Below are 17,539 nucleotides of genomic sequence, written 5' to 3'. Positions count from 1 at the left end.
AGTCATGAAGATTGGGGAAGGGCAAAGAAGACTGCAGACACAATATAGTTTAGATGGCCAAAGTCTGCAAACCTCACTCAAGGAAAAAGATCTGGGGGTGAGTATAACACCGAGCATACCTCCTGAGGTGCACATCAATCAGATAACTGCTGCAGCATACGAGCGCCTGGCAAACCTACGGATAGCGTTCCGATACCTCAGTAAGGAGTCGTTCAAGATTCTGTATACCATTTACGTCAGGCCCATACTGGAGTATGCAGCACCAGTTTGGAATCCACACCTAGTCAAGCATGTCAAGAAATTAGAGAAAGTGCAAAGGTTTGCAACAAGACTAATCCCAGAGCTACGGGGATTGTCCTACGAAGAAAGGTTGAGGGAAATCGGCCTGACGACACTGGAGGCCAGGAGGGTCAGGGGAGACATGATAACGACATATAAAATACTGCACGGAATAGACGAGGTGGATAAAGACAGGATGTTCCAGAGATGGGACACAGACACAAGAGGTCACAATTGGAAGTTGAAGACTCAGATGATATTAGGAAGTATTTCTTCAGTCATAGAGTAGTCAAGCGGTGGAATAGCCTAGAAAGTGAAGTAGTGGAGGCGGGAACCATACATAGTTTTAAGGCGAGGTATGATAAAGCTCATGGAGCAGGGAGAGAGGGAACCTAGTAGCAATCAGTGAAGAGGCGGGGCCAGGAGCTATGAATCGACCCCTGCAACCACAAATAGGTGAGTACACACACACTGCTAAGGGACATCGATACCTCAAAGGCAATGGGACCGGACAACATCTCCCCATGGGTCCTTAGAGAGGGAGCAGATATGTTGTGCGTGCCACTTACCACAATCTTCAACACGTCCCTGGAAACTGGGCAACTACCTGAGGTATGGAAGACGGCAAATGTAGTTCCCATTTTTAAAAACGGAGACAGAAAAGAGGCACTAAACTATAGACCTGTGTCATTGACGTGTATAGTATGCAAAGTTATGGAGAAGATTATCAAGAGGAGAGTGGTGGAGCACCTGGAACGGAACAAGAGTATAAATGCCAACCAGCACGGATTCATGGAAGGCAAATCCTGTGTCACAAACCTTCTGGAGTTTTATGATAAAATAACAGAAGTAAGACACGAGAGAGAGGGGTGGGTTGATTGCATCTTCTTGGACTGCAAGAAGGCCTTTGACACAGTTCCTCACAAGAGATTAGTGCAGAAGCTAGAGCATCAGGCGCATGTAACAGGAAGGACACTGCAATGTTAGTTAGTTTAATATGTTTATTATGCACCCCATACCCATCCTGTAGGCGGTAGTCAAAAGATTACAGAGGTACATAATTGGTCAAGGGACTGGACTCCAAAGTTTTGATAACTGAGCAAGTTACAAAGGTAATGAACTAGATCTGGTCATAATCATGACCAAGTTACAAAGGTAATGAGCTCCAGGTAGAGCTGGTCACACTCATGAATAATTGCAAAGGTAATGAATCATAAACACATTAATCATGAGAATTTACAAAGGTAATGAGCTCCAGGTAGAGCTGGTCAAAATCATGACAAGTTTCAAAGGTAATGAATGATAAACACGTTATCACATGATTACAATCATAGACAAATTACAGAGTAATAAGCAGTTAACAAACATAGCAGGGAATTCATCCAGTGCCCCAACAACAGATGTTGCTAGGTGCCTGTCTCTCCTCGGTAGACAGCCATTGCAAACAGCAGCAAGTTGCCCCGGGATCTGCTGCTTGCACGAGCACCATCCACCCTCCCCAAGAGGTCCAAGAAGCCAGTGACTCCGTTAGCAGCCCGATGGAGAGCTGTCCTAGGGACATGTCAGCGTCCTAGTGGACACCAAGTTGATTGAAGATCCCAGGCCCTCGTGTGCACGGATGTTGAAGCTTGCAATGGATCAGAGAATACCTGACAGGGAGGCAACAACGAGTCATGGTACGTAATGATGTATCACAGTGGGCACCTGTGACGAGCGGGGTCCCACAGGGGTCGGTCCTAGGACCAGTGCTATTTTTGGTATATGTGAACGACATGATGAAAGGGTTAGACTCAGAAGTGTCCCTGTTTGCAGATGATGTGAAGTTAATGAGGAGAATTAAATCAGATGATGACCAGGCAGGACTTCAAAGAGACCTGGACAGACTGGACACCTGGTCCAGCAAATGGCTTCTCGAATTTAATCCTGCCAAATGCAAAGTCATGAAGACAGGGGAAGGGCACAGAAGACCACAGACAGAGTATAGGCTAGGTGGCCAAAGACTGCAAACCTCACTCAAAGAGAAAGATCTTGGGATGAGTATAACACCGAGCATGTCTCCGGAAGCACACATCAATCAGATAACTGCTGCAGCATATGGGCGCCTGGCAAACTTGAGAACAGCATTCCGATACCTTAGTAAGGAATCGTTCAAGACACTGTACACCGTGTATGTCAGGCCCATACCGGAGTATGCAGCACCTGTTTGGAACCCGCACTTGATAAAGCACGTCAAGAAACTAGAGAAAGTACAAAGGTTTGCGACAAGGTTAGTTCCAGAGCTAAGGGGAATGTCCTATGAAGAAAGATTAAGGGAAATCGGCCTGACGACACTGGAGGACAGGAGGGTCAGGGGAGACATGATAACGACATATAAAATACTGCGTGGAATAGACAAGGTGGACAAAGACAGGATGTTCCAAGGAGGGGACACAGAAACAAGAGGCCACAATTGGAAGTTGAAGACACAAATGAGTCAGAGAGATATTAGGAAGTATTTCTTCAGTCATAGAGTTGTCAGGCAGTGGAATAGCCTAGAAAATGACGCAGTGGAGGCAGGAACCATACACAGTTTTAAGACGAGGTTTGATAAAGCTCATGGAGGGGGGAGAGAGAGGGCCCAGTAGCAACCGGTGAAGAGGCGGGGCCAGGAGCTAAGACTCGACCCCTGCAACCACAAATAGGTGAGTACACACACACACACACACACACACACACACACACACACACACACACACACACACACACACACACACACACACACACACAAAATACTGCGCAGAATAGACGAGGTGGACAAAGACGGGATGTTCCAGAGATGGGACACAGACACAAGAGGTCACAATTGGAAGTTGAAGACTCAGATGAATCAAAGGGATGTTAGGAAGTATTTCTTCAGTCATAGAGTAGTCAAGCCGTGGAATAGCCTAGAAAGTGACTTAGTGGAGGCGGGAACCATACATAGTTTTAAGGCAAGGTATGATAAAGCTCATGGGGCAGGGAGAGAGAGGACCTAGTAGCAATCAGCGAAGAGGCGGGGCCAGGAGTTATGAATCGACCCCTGCAACCACAAATAGGTGAGTACAAATGTGTGAGTACACACACACACACACACACACACACACACACACACACACACACATATATATATATATATATATATATATATATATATATATATATATATATATATATATATATATATATATATATATATATATATATATATATATATATATATATATATTCATACATTGCATCATATGTGTACATTATCTAAGATAACCCAAAAAAGTCAGAGAAGTGACTTATTTCCATAGTTTCTATTTCTATTTACAAAGGACTCTTGTTCTGTCTACTTTGTCCCTAACATATCCTAACATCAACTAAATATGTGAGAACTATATATCCATATTCTCACTGTAACTAATATATGGAAAACAATATAATCTTATTCTTAATATCTGTAATTCTCACAACCATTGAAACATTGAATGTGCCAACTTTATGTTAATATTTTATATCTAGTTTTAAGAACAATGACAAGTTCCTTGTTGTGATAGAAACACAGGCCTTATCTCTAGGCTTTATTGAACATAGAATCTTCATAGTACTTCTGCAACAACAAAATATAATGACTAGTACATCTAATAATAGGCTTCTACAGGGATGGTGATGTCTTGCATATGTCAAGAGAAAAGTTATAACTACAGGCCACATATTTAAACTCACCATGTAATCTGCATCGCTGATAAATGGATAAAGTAGGAGAGAATCACACACCATGTGTTGGTGCCCATGACACACACCAAACTGTTGTTGTTGTTAAGGGCCCCTAGAGGTGGTGCAGTATTATCCTGCTGCTGCTCCTCACAGGACCAGTATCACTACAATCTCCCCCTTCTAAAATATCAGAGACAGTAATCTCCCAAACTGTTAGGTGGGCGACGTACACGTCCCGACCTTCGTAGCCCTTGAGCCTCTTCACCAGGTTCGATATTTTCCAGCGGGGTTTGATTAACTGCTGGAGCAGAATCCTCTATTTCCATAGGGGTAGTCTCAAGGGGCTTTCCAGGAGAAAACGAAGCATCTTTCACATCTATTGGTGTATCTTGAGATTCCACACTAATAGGGATTTCAACTGGGGCTAAATGTCTTGTAGATACTGTAGTCTCTTCACCATTTTGGTAGCGAATGTGGGCGTAATGTGGATTAGCTTGCAGGAGCTCTACCTCTTCCACTAAAGGATCCGTCTTGTTCATCCTACGGTGACTCTTCAGGAGAACGGGTCCAGGATGACATAACCAAGTGGGCACGGAGGCTCCCGTAGAGGAACGACGTGAATAGTTGAGGAGTCTTTCATGAGGGGTTGCATTAGTAGCTGTGCACAGCAGTGATCTAATAGAGTGAAGAGCATCAGGTAGGACAGTTTGCCAGTGTTGAACAGGTAGATTGCGCGACTTTAATGTCATTGTAACTGCCTTCCATATAGTACCATTGAACCGCTCCACTTGACCATTGCCTTGAGGGTTGTAGCTTGTTGTTCTGCTGCAGGCAATACCTTTGCTAGCCAAAAACTCCTGAAGTTCGTTACTCATGAACGAGGATCCCCTGTCTGAATGGATATAAGCTGGCATACCAAAAATAGAGAACAACTGTGAAAGACAACTAATAACAGTTGAAGCAGCCATATTTGCACAGGGGAATACAAAGGGAAACCTTGAATATTCATCTACTATGTTAAGGAAATACCTATTCTGATTTGTGCTTGGTAGAGGTCCTTTGAAATCTATATTCAATCTTTCGAAAGGCTGGGTGGATTTTATGAGATGAGTCTTCTCTGGCTGATGAAAGTTTGGCTTGCACTCTGCACATACTCTGCATGCTCTGATCACTTGTCGCACATCTTCCACTGAGTAGGGCATGTTCTTTGATTTGACAAAATGGTACAGGCGTGTAACTCCTGGGTGACACAAAGCCTTGTGGAGAGCTGAGAGTGATTGCAAATCATGACATGCTGCTCCACAGTGGGACCTAGAGAATGCATCAGGTGAGATGTTCTCTTGACCCGGTCGGTACAGAATATCAAAGTCATAACACGATAGTTCCATCCTCCAGCGTAATATCTTGTCATTCTTTATCCTACTTTTGTGCCTCTTGTCGAACATATACATCACGGACCGTTGGTCAGTCCTTATGGTGAAATGTCTACCAGTTAAATAATGCCTCCAGTGGCGAACTGCTTCTATGATGGCCTGGGCTTCCTTTTCTACAGCAGCATAACATTTCTCTGATCCTTGAAAAGTTCTCGAAAAGAAGGCTACTGGTCGTCCTGCCTGAGATAAGACTGCAGCAATGGCAATGTCAGATGCATCCGTTTCCACTTCGAATGGTAGGGACTCATCAATGGCTTGAACTACTGAGTTTTCAATGTCCTGTTTGAGAGTATGGAAAGCGGCTTCTGCTTCCTTTGTCACAGGAAATGTGGTAGCACTCAATGGGCGGACTTTACTTGAATAGTTGTAGATCCATTGTGAGTAATAAGCAAAGAGACCAAGAGTTCTTCGGAGTGACTTTTTGTCTTGAGGCATTGGAAGTTCCCGTAGAGGTCGTAGTCGTTCAGGGTCTGGGAATATTGAACCTCCTTCCACTACATAACCAAGGATGCTAAGCCTTTTAGTTGAAAAAGTGCACTTTTCCTCATTGTAACTGATATTTTTCTTCTTGGCGGCTTCCAAAAACTTATCAAGGTTTGCATCATGTTCCTCCTGGGTCTTGCCACAAATGGTAACATTATCTAAATACGCGTAAGTTCCCATGAGTTGCTCTTCCTGAATGAGTGAATCCATAATTCGTTGGAAGCAGGCTACCCCATTGGTGACTCCAAAAGGGACTCTGGTAAACTGATACAGGCCATCACTAGCCTGAAACGCTGTGTATGGTTTATCTTCATTCCTTATAGGGACTTGATGATAGGCACTCTGCAGATCAATTGTGCTAAACACGTAGTACTGAGCAATTTTGTTCACTGTATCGTCAATTCGAGGTAGAGGGTACCCATCAAGAAGTGTAAATTTGTTGATTGTCTCAGAGTAATCGATAGCCAGTCTCCGTTTCCTATAACCATCTTTAACAACAACAACCTGTGCACGCCAAGGGGAATCACTCGGTTCTATAATACCCTCCTTCAGCAGCCTCTGAGTTTCTTTCTCAATGAACATCCGATCCTCATAAGAATAGCGGCGTGACTTAGCTGATATAGGATGGCAATCCGCGGTAAGATTTGCAAACAGCTTTGGTGGGTCTACCCTTAAAGTGCTAAGTCCACAGACAACAAGAGGAGGCAGTTCACCTCCATATGTTAAGGTGACACTACCATGCAGCTTCTGAAAGTCCTGACCAAGGATAACATCAGAGCACAGTTGTGGCAGAATAGCTAAATGTACATCTTGATAATCCTTTCCATTAACTCTGAGATTTACCTTACAAAACCCTAAGGTCTGAATAGAGAGAGATGTTGATGCCATGGAAACGGTACCTGATGAGTGATGTAGAGTCAAGGAGAGCCGTTTAACTAAGTCAAGGTTGATGAAACTCTCTGAGCTGCCACTATCAATAAGACCATCTACTTCTGTTCCTTTGATGAATACTTTCACAACTGCCTTTGACAGTGAATTTGGAGTAGCCGCAGAAGTCACTGTTGCTAGAGTCGCATGATCACTGGAATGTGTGGAGGCACTAGCTCTTGTTGATGCATTAGCACGACATACTTTAGCAAAGTGACCTTTCTTGTGGCATTTATGGCACATTGCTTCACGAGCAGGACACTTTGGACGTGGATGTCTTGAAAAACCACAAAAGAAACACACCGTACCTGCTGCTGCTGTCACTGAGGCAGGTTCCCCAATAACTTCATTGCAAGAGTCTTGGTCAGGAATTGCAGCACTTACCACTCGAGAAGGCTGAGTGGTACTGTATACTTCAGAATTCTTCTGGGCTGAATCTAGAGCTCTTGCCTGGTCAAAGGCAGCGGCTAAGTCGAGAGTTTTATTCTCCAATAAACGCTGCCTTATTATTGGTGATTGCAGGCCACTGATAAAAGCATCCCTGATGGACTCTTCACAATACTGAGCAGCTGTCACTGCATGGAAGTGACAGTCCTTACCTAAAATTTTCAGTGCTTGAAAGTATTCCTCTAAGGACTCATCAATCTGCTGGCGGCGAGTTGCAAGGCGATAGCGTGCAAAGATTTCATTTGTAGGTTTAATATACTGAGACTTGAGGGTTTTGATAGCATCTTCGTAGGTATTACACTCAGAAATAGCCTCATATATCTTAGGTGACACAAAATTGATGAGCAGACTTAGTTTATCTAGATCTTCTTTAGGAAGGGCTCCCAAGAAGTTTTCGAAAGTCTTAAACCAGTGCTTCCATTCCTGAGCAGCCGTTGATAAGCTGGGGTCACAGTCTAGCCTCTCAGGTTTCAGTAAACGCTCCAGGTAGCCCAGGATTCTATGTTTATTTATTTATTTATTTATTTATTTATTTAAAAATTTGTGCACACATACAGAGATACAAAAAATACAGAAAAGAGCAGTATGCCAAAGCCACTTATACTATGCATAGCATTACGGGCTGGCTTAAAATTAACTTAAGATGAACTAAGCAATGATGACATCGGTGATAAAACTTTAATGTAAACAGATTACTATAAAGCACAAGTGAGTATTACAAAGACAGGTCATATGGTTGTATGCATTGTTGTACATTCAGTAGAATGGAGTATTCTGTTAGGTAGTGTATTTAAAAAATAATAAAGTTAGATTGGGTTTTAGGTTTAACATTTATGTGATATAATTGTGAGAAACATTTAAGATATACAATTTATAAGGTTCAGTTATTCAGTATTTATTTGGTTTTGGGTGAGTAAGTGATCTTTGAGAAGAGACTTGAATTTATAAACAGGTAGTGTTTCTTTTATATTTACAGGTAATGAATTCCAGATTTTAGGGCCTTTTATGTGCATTGAGTTTTTGCATAGTGTGAGATGGACACGAGGAACATCAAAGAGTGATCTGTGCCTTGTGTTATGGCCATGTGTTCTGTTAAGGTTGGCAAGGAGATGTTTGAGGGGAGGGTTAATATCAGAGTTAAGTGTTCTATGTATGTAATAGGTGCAGTAATAAGTATGAATGTTTTGTATGGTGAATAGGTTTAGTGTATTGAATATTGGTGGAGTGTGCTGCCTATAGTGAGAATTTGTTATCATTCTAACTGCAGCCTTTTGTTGGGTAATTAGTGGTCTGAGATGGTTACTTGTTGTTGAGCCCCATGCACAAATTCCATAGGTGAGATAGGGGTAAATAAGAGAGTGATATAGGGCCAGGAGGGCTGACTGTGGAGCATAGTACCGTATCTTCGATAGTATGCCTACAGTCTTGGAAATTTTCTTAGAAATTTGTTGTATATGTGTATGAAATTTGAGTCTATTATCAAGGTGGATTCCTAAGAATTTTCCCTCTGTTAGCTTTGTGATAGGTGATCCGTTTATCATTATGTTAAGAGGGACATCTGTAGCTCTGTTACCAAACTGAATGAAGTAGGTTTTGTCAATGTTTAGTGTAAGTTTGTTGGTCCTCATCCAGGTAGATATTTTCTGTAATTCTGTATTTACAGTATTGGCTAGCGTGACTGGGCTCGGGTGGGAGAAGACGTATGTAGTGTCATCTGCAAATAGTGTGGGTTTGAGTAATTGCGAAGCATTTGGTAGGTCATTTATGTATAGGAGAAAGAGAAGAGGGCCAAGGACACTTCCCTGTGGGACACCAACTGTAATTGGTTGTGCAGAAGAGTTTGCCCCATTTGCATACACATATTGGCTTCTGTTGCTGAGGTATGACTTGAGGTAGTTGAGGGAGTGCCCTCTTATACCATAGTGTGACAATTTTACGTGGAGCAAGTCATGGTTAACTGTATCGAAAGCTTTACGTAAGTCAATGAAGATCCCCAGTGGGACTTCTTTTTTCTCTATTGCAGTGTATATATGTTCTAGCATGTGTATAATAGCATCATTAGTATTTTTATTTGGCCTGAATCCAAATTGGCAGGGGTTGAGTATGTTTTGGGAGATAAGGTAGGAGTAGATTCGTTTATGAATTAATTTTTCGAAGATTTTTGAGAGAGGGTGTAAGTTGGATATTGGCCTATAGTTATTCAACTCTGTTTGGTCTCCTCCTTTGTGGATCGGGGTGACCCTTGCTATTTTGAGTACTGTGGGGAAGGTGGAGGATTCAATGGATTTGTTAAAGAGTGTTGCAATGATTGGTGATAGCACTTGTGACACTTTTTTGTATATAAAGGGTGGTAAGGTATTTAAATCTCCTGCCTTGTTTTTTAGCGTGTTGATAATAAGGGAGACTTCGTATGGGTTAGTCGGAGCTAGGAACAGTGTGTTCGGGTAGTTGCCAGTGAGGTAGTCATTTGGTGGGGTGAACATCAAAATGGTATACAATACCGACAGGTTGTTAGGTAAGACACATATGCAACAGTTAGACATCTTTATTCCGAAACGTTTCGCCTACACAGTAGGCTTCTTCAGTCGAATACAGAAAGTAGGCAGGAGCAGTAGAGATGTGAAGACGATGTAATCAGTCCATCACCCTTAAAGTCGTAGAATTTGAGGTTGTCAGTCCCTCGGCCTGGAGAAGTTCAGTTCCATAGTCAGGAACTATCTGAAGATCAAGCGACAGTGCGGAGGCTTAAATACTGTCGGAAGGAGAGGTGCAGGGTAGTAGTAGTAGTAGTAGTAGTAGTAGTAGTAGTAGTAGTAGTAGTGAGAGGCAACTGAGAGGTCATGTCCCTCTCAGATCCAACCCTTCTCACTTGAAAAGCTTGTCCAAGGTGTTTTCTGTACCAAGATGCCACGTGTTGCAGTGTCTGACAAGATGAACATCAAAATGGTATACAATACCGACAGGTTGTTAGGTAAGACACATATGCAACAGTTAGACATCTTTATTCCGAAACGTTTCGCCTACACAGTAGGCTTCTTCAGTCGAATACAGAAAGTAGGCAGGAGCAGTTTCGGAATAAAGATGTCTAACTGTTGCATATGTGTCTTACCTAACAATTTGGTGGGGTATCTGAGCTTGGGATTTTATTGGCAAGGTTTTGTCCTATAGTGGAGAAGAAGTCATTGAGTCTGTTTGCTGTTTCTGTTGGTGGGAGTTGGGGTTCATCTGATTTTGCTAATTTTATTTCGCTATTTCGTGATATCTTTTTTGTTCCTAGAATTTCTGATAGGGTTTTCCAGGTCTTTTTTATATCACCTCGTAAGTTGGATAATCTGTTCTCATAATACAATTTTTTTGCCCTTCTTATCAGGCTGGTTAGGATTGACGAGTAACGTTTTGTTTGGTCTCTGGTTATGTGACCCATTCTGTACTGTTTTTCATATTGGTGTTAACAATATTTTATAACATGTAAATCACACACTCTATACTATACAAAGAAATAAAATATATTACCATTTTAATATATTACCATTTTAATATATTACCATTTTAATATATTACCATCTTAATTTCCCTCTGGGAAATAAGGCTTGATACAGTAAGCTGTCAGTTGCCCTTATAAACCCAACAAAGACACCAGCTGTTGTAGGAAGATGTTGACGTCTTAATAATTTAGTGTACTTAACTACTTAATAACTTTACATGGCGTTTGTGTGAATATGACAGAGAATATTATAGTAATTAGCGTTTTACTGACATGGGAATTTAATAAATATGGAGGGTCGCCATTAAGATAACAGTAATGGTCATGATTTACATTTGACCTAATTAATGTTAAACGTAGTGATATTTCTTAAATTATGAAGTTAAATTATTAATAGTTGTTAATTATATGTTCCCCATACATACATACATAATGGGATTAGTGAGAGATGTTTATATAGACTTTAACTACTTTACCTCCCCTCAAGGAAGGTTCCTTGACGCTGGTGAGGGGCTCTTGATCTTGGGAATTGGATTTGTGCTCCGGTTCCCTGAATTGAGCCTGAATACCTTCTATCCTCCCCCACGTGTGCTGTATAATCCTATGGGTTTAGCGCTCCCCCATGATTATAATAATAATAATAACTACTTTACCTACATCTCTTCACTCTGTTTACTTATCTACTAATGGAAATTATACCTACTTTATCTACTACCTGGAGGAGGTATCGAGGATCAACGTCCCTGCGGCTCGGTCTGAGACCAGACCTCGTGGTGGATCAAGGTCTGGTCAACCAGGCTGTTACTGCTGGCCACACGTAAACTGACGTATGAACCACAGCTCGGCTGGTCAGGTACTGACTTTAAGTGTGTGTCCAGTGCCTTCTTGAAGACAGTCAGGGGTCTATTGGAAGCCTGAAAAATGTTCTGCACTCATGCAAGATTGTTGATCTTGGACATGTAACCCTGACTGGTAACTTTGCAAATTTTCTATGTTCCCTATATACTTAGATGATGACTTTATTAACTTAGAGGGTTAGTAATCCAGGATAACCCAAGAACCCCAATAGAAATAAGTCACTGACTTTTTTGGGTTATCCTAGGTAGGGTAAATTGCACACACATTGTATTACTATGTAAGCTTTGCACAGTGGCATTAGCGTAACTAATGAGGTTTATCCAAGATGCAGTCATTGCTGTTTGAAGAAACTATATAAGATGGTTGTAATCATCCAGAAATTGTGCAAAATTGTAAGTAAATAAACTTAATACATACTCTAAGCTGCTGTGGTTTATTTTCATAGGAGTCCTTTGATCCTTATCAGAGTAGTCAGCTTCAACCTCGGTAGCTACTTAACACTAGGGATATACAGCCAACAGTCTATAAAATAATTAAGAGACAACTGAGGAAAATAAAAGTAAAATCCAAAATTCAACCATAATTTCTATTCAATAGCTATAAAATTGAGAATAATTCACATATGTTTACTTATCTTTACCAATAGCTGTATAGCCCTTGTGGCTTAGCGCTTCTTTTTGATTATAATAATAGTCTTTACCAATAAATTATGAACATCAGATAATCAACAAATAGCCATATAATAAAAATAAATGTAATTAGTCTAAAAATAGAGAATTTAATTCCAAATATGATCATAATTCTCATTTTACCCTCCCTTTACCAGCAACCAACCAGCATGTTCACAGCATAGTTGAGTGCTCTATTCACAAGTTCATTATCAACCTCTGAATACATATCTCTCTACTATTTTTGGTCAGTATGTACTTTTTATGTAATTTCTCCAGGATTAAGTATGCTGTGCAAGGAAAAAATAAATATTTAGTGCCTATAGGATTTTTTTTTTTCATATAACCTAACCAAATGTTACCCAGTTTAACAGACAGTTTTACAGCTGGTCTATGTTAGGTTAGATTTAGTTGGATTGGGTTGGATTATGTTTAAACTATTTGTTTAAAATATGACTGTCTCCACAAGTACACTAAAAGACAACACAGTAAGTGTCATCTCTTGGGACTGTTCAACTCCCTCCCAGCATACATAAGGAGGATTTCCAATAGACCTCTGGCTGTCTTCAAGAAGGCACTGGACAGGCACCTAAAGTCAGTACCTGATTAGCTGGGCTGTAGTTCATATGTCGGTTTACATGCAGCCAGCAGTAACAGTCTGGTTGATCAGATCCTGATCCACCATGAGGCCTGGTCTTGAACTGGAACGGTGGGGTGTTGACTCTTGAAACCCTCTCCATGCACGTAAACTGTACAACCCACTTAATAAAAAAAGAATTTGCATAAATAAAATTCTTATTTTACCTATTATCACCTAAATAAAAATAAATTCACAACAAATAACTATTATTTCCATGCACTATATAACATTATTATTATTTATAATGTAAAATGTTAACAGACTTCTGTCTCTGGAAAAATGTATGTAATGACCCCTCTTCTCCTTAGTTTCTTTCCTTAGATCTGACTTTATCAGAGCAACCCAAATTTGTCTGGCTAGGTGCCCAATTTTTCTGAATTGGCACAAGATGCTTAATTCATAAATATAAAATAAGTTTGGGAGAGATTTTAAGAAATTTTGCAAAAAAAGTCAGTGATACTGGGACTTGGTGATAGAGTCAATGGTGGGGGGGGGGTTAGTTGTTGCCATCATTGATATAAGCTCTTACATTTATGGGCTTCAGAAATCTGTGATGTTGGCTGCAAAACTTGCTTATTATTGTTACAGTCACTTCAAAGCATTTTGCCTCTGTGCACCATAATAGTCCATTAACTCTTTCAGCCATTACCAGCAAAGAAATTTTGAAAAAAAAAAAAAATTATTTTTTCTTTCAGAATTAAAGATTATATTTTTGTGAAGGTAATTTTATTTTTTTTTATTATCACTCCCTCCTCTCCACTCAATGTCTTGCCAGTCCATACAGTAAACTCTTTCAGGTGCAGGCACTCCCCATCTCCAGGGTCCGGCCTGCCGGTTTCCCTGAAAATCTGAAGGGTATTAAAAACCATTTGTGCTCACCTAGTGTCGCAAAGAAACTTTTCTTGAAAAAAAAAAAAAACCCTTCCTCCGCCCTCTGGACAACAGTTTTGGTATTTTTTCTACGAATTCAGAATTAAAGATTATATTTTCATACATTCCCCTCTTTGTGAAGGTAATAAACCACTCACTCTTTTTCCCTCATCAAAAAAAAGACCCATTCCACTCTGGTATTCAGTACTTACCGAGATATAGAAAGAGCAGCTGTGACAACTCCCACTTTGTGTGTGATTCTTTATCTTTTAACTCCACGCCTCTTGCCAAGACCCTCGCATTTACTTCTCTTACAACCCCATCTATAAATATATTAAACAACCACGGTGACATCACACATCCTTGTCTAAGGCCTACTTTTACTGGGAAAAAATTTCCCTCTTTCCTACATACTCTAACTTGAGCCTCACTATCCTCGTAAAAACTCTTCACTGCTTTCAGTAACCTACCTCCTACACCATACACTTGCAACATCTGCCACATTGCCCCCCTATCCACCCTGTCATACGCCTTTTCCAAATCCATAAATGCCACAAAGACCTCTTTAGCCTTATCTAAATACTGTTCACTTATATGTTTCACTGTAAACACCTGGTCCACACACCCCCTACCTTTCCTAAAGCCTCCTTGTTCATCTGCTATCCTATTCTCCGTCTTACTCTTAATTCTTTCAATTATAACTCTACCAGTACTTACCGAGATATAGAGGTGGGAAGTTGGCCCAAAATGACCGGGTGGCAGCAACATCAGCGATTTCCACAAAATTGCATTTCTTTATTTTACATTTATACTTTTTTCATTTCTTTTCTAATTTTTTTCTTTTTCTAGTAACATTTGTGGCCTGTAAGACCACTACTGTATATAATGTATATATATACACTCACTGTATTGAACACAATAACCTTATTAAAGTTATTATAATATTGTTTACCACTATTGTTTACTACAATAAACATGCACAAATGTTGTATAATACTCATGTTCTATTATATATTTACATATGTACAATCACTGGACATGTTTCTAGAACTGCTGCAGCTTGTGGAATTCCTTGAAACAAGGTACCATGCACAGAGGTACCTTACATTCTTCACACATAAAGCGTCTTTGTTGTCATCGTTTTGTTTGTGCACAGACAACACATCTCTTCTGAGCAAATTTCTTCTTAGTTGCAGGAAGCTGTATTATGAAATGATCACCTTCCCTCCTCAAATGCTTGGGTATTTCCTGAGGAGTTCGAGGACGGTTTTGTATAGCAGGTGTTGTTACCTGGTACTTCATTATGAGTTGTCTGACAACAGACAAACAGAATTCACCATACGGTGGTCTGTTGCCGGTCTTCATTTGGTACATATTACTATATGCATTAAGCATTGAAATGTCCATGAGATGGAAGAAAAGTTTCATGTACCACTTGTAACTCTTCTGAACACAATCAACAAAACCTATCTGCATGTCACATTTGTCAACCAAATGCATATTTTGTGTATAATCAATCACTGTCATTGGTTTTCAAATATGTTCATTAGTCACTCTATCAACTTTGCCACTGTCTTGCATTTTGTTAGGGTGAATGGTTGTTAACAATGTGACATCTCGTTTGTCATGACACCGTAACGCCATGATGTCATTGGCAGTAAACACCTGCACCTCACCAGCATGAGTGCCTGCATTGAACCTGGGCATATGTTTACAATTAGAACGCACTGTGCCACACACATCTGGTGGGGCCAGGAGCTGAGTCTCGGCCCCTGCAACCACAATTAGGTGAGTACATCTGTCATGTTCACTCGCAAGAAATCACTGAGTAAATGGCTTGTGTACCAGTTATCAGTATAGTATAATGTATGCCCCTTACCAAGATAAGGTGCCATCATGCTTCTCACTACTTCACCTGAGATACCCAATAACATCCTGGTATCTTTCAGTGTTTTACTTCCTGTGTATACAATAATATCCAATACCAGGCCACTGTCACAGTCACAGAGTACAAACAGTTTTATACCAAAGCGTTTCCTCTTGCTCGGTATATACTGCTTGAATGACAGTCTACCTTTGAACAAAATCAAAGACTCGTCAATTACAAGATTCTTGAATGGATAGAAGTACATGTTGAACTTTTGTTTCAGATACATAAAAACATTTCTAATCTTGTATAACCTGTCACTTCTGTCAGGCCTGGTTTTGTCAGAGAAGTTCAACATATGTAACAGTAAGATAAACCTATTCACTGGGATGATTTCACTGAAGGCTGGGGTACAAATTAGCCAATCTGTGGACCAGTATGATTTTATATTATGCTTATAGACATAAGGCATAAGCATTATTGTTGCAAAAAGCAAATACATTTCCGCCACAGTTGTCTCTTTCCACCGGTGTAGTCTTGACTGTGGTGATATGATCATATTTGCCATGGTGTACTCAAAACACTTCGTTATTTTCCATGACAATAGTTTCCATCAAGGGCTGGTCAAAGAAGAGTTCAAAGAATTCCAGTTCATTTGCAGTGTTTTCAAGGGAACAAGTTGGTAGGATTCCACTTTGCGAGTCATCAAACTGGTGGGGCTTGGGAACAAAATTGGGATTTTGCTGCCAATCCCAGATATGGTTTGCTGGTGGATACTGAACATCATAAGCTGGTTGTGGTGGTAGTTGTGGTTGTGGTGGGGTGGCAGCTGATGCTCCGCTTTGTCCTTGAGCTGAGGAGTCAGCGGCATGGGTCTCAGCCTGGGCTGGTGAGTCATGCATGGCCATGGCACTACCATCACCTCTACCACTATCACCACCAATACCACCACCTACTGATGCCTGTGGGCTATCCATGCCAAGTGTAGTCACATCATCCTCACTTTCACTGTCTATTCCTGGTGTAGGGCCATGGGATGTACTCCGTCCCCTGGGCACTGCATAGGGAACACTACCCGAGTGCATGCGGCGGCGTATGTACTGGTGCTTCACTGGCGAACATGATTCCTCACTATCACTACTCGAATGATCGTCAAGAGCAATAAAATCACAGTCCACATTACTATCAACATCATTACTTAAGTCTAAGGCCTGGCCACGCGAAAATATTAGTTTTCTCTTGCGACGAGGAACAACTGAACATGACTGAGACGTGCCCACACCAGAGGTAGAAGGTTGAGGATTGTCAGGATTTTCTGCACTATTTTCGATATCCTGGTCATTCCTTTTGGTCACTAATTGATCAATGCCATAGAATTCTTTTTCATTTCCACTTCCATCAGAGTCAGAACTATCAGTTACGAAGAGGAGAGTCCCATTTCACCTTGGAGTGAGAGCTGCCTTGTGATGAGGCATGGTGAACAAAGGTAACTGAGGCAGCATTCCCACAATGCCATGTGGGCGCCTAGAATTTTTGTTTACGGCGCACACACACCAGGCAGACCCTCTCTCTCAGATGTAGGCCTACCAGCCTTCTCGCACTAAATTTGATGCTGCTAGAATTTTGGCATAGACCTATGGTTTGGACCCTCAACGTATAGCCGTAGATCTACGGCACGGACCCTAAAAGGGTTAAATTGAAGATTTTTTCATCATCATCATCATCATCATCATCACCATCACCATCATCACCATCATCATCACCATCACCATCACCATCACCATCATCATCATCATCATCATCATCATCATCATCATCATCATCATCATCATCATCATCATCATCATCATCATCATCATCATC

General features: G+C 40.9%; 1 protein-coding gene and 1 pseudogene across 6 annotated transcripts in view; both read left to right on the top strand.

The window, feature by feature from the left end:
• The first annotated feature begins 10,906 nt into the window (after nt 1-10,906).
• The window catches only part of LOC128703145 (SPRY domain-containing SOCS box protein 3-like), a 53,335-nt gene continuing 46,702 nt past the window's right edge, over nt 10,907-17,539 (top strand). For 2 of the 6 annotated variants that reach the window (XM_070103268.1, XM_070103265.1), the window contains exon 1: nt 10,907-10,966. The gene's annotated coding sequence lies outside the window, so the exon portion shown is untranslated. Of the gene's footprint in view, nt 11,003-17,539 lie in introns of all 6 variants that reach the window. The other 4 variants (XM_070103269.1, XM_070103266.1, XM_070103270.1 and 1 more) reach the window with 3 other exon arrangements.
• On the top strand, nt 11,912-12,032 carry LOC138855235 (U4 spliceosomal RNA; annotated as a pseudogene).

The sequence above is a fragment of the Cherax quadricarinatus genome, chromosome 85, assembly GCF_038502225.1.
Source record: "Cherax quadricarinatus isolate ZL_2023a chromosome 85, ASM3850222v1, whole genome shotgun sequence".
NCBI lineage: Eukaryota > Metazoa > Arthropoda > Malacostraca > Decapoda > Parastacidae > Cherax > Cherax quadricarinatus.
Note: the sequence above shows the minus strand (reverse complement) of the source record. Positions and strands in the feature narration are given on the sequence as shown.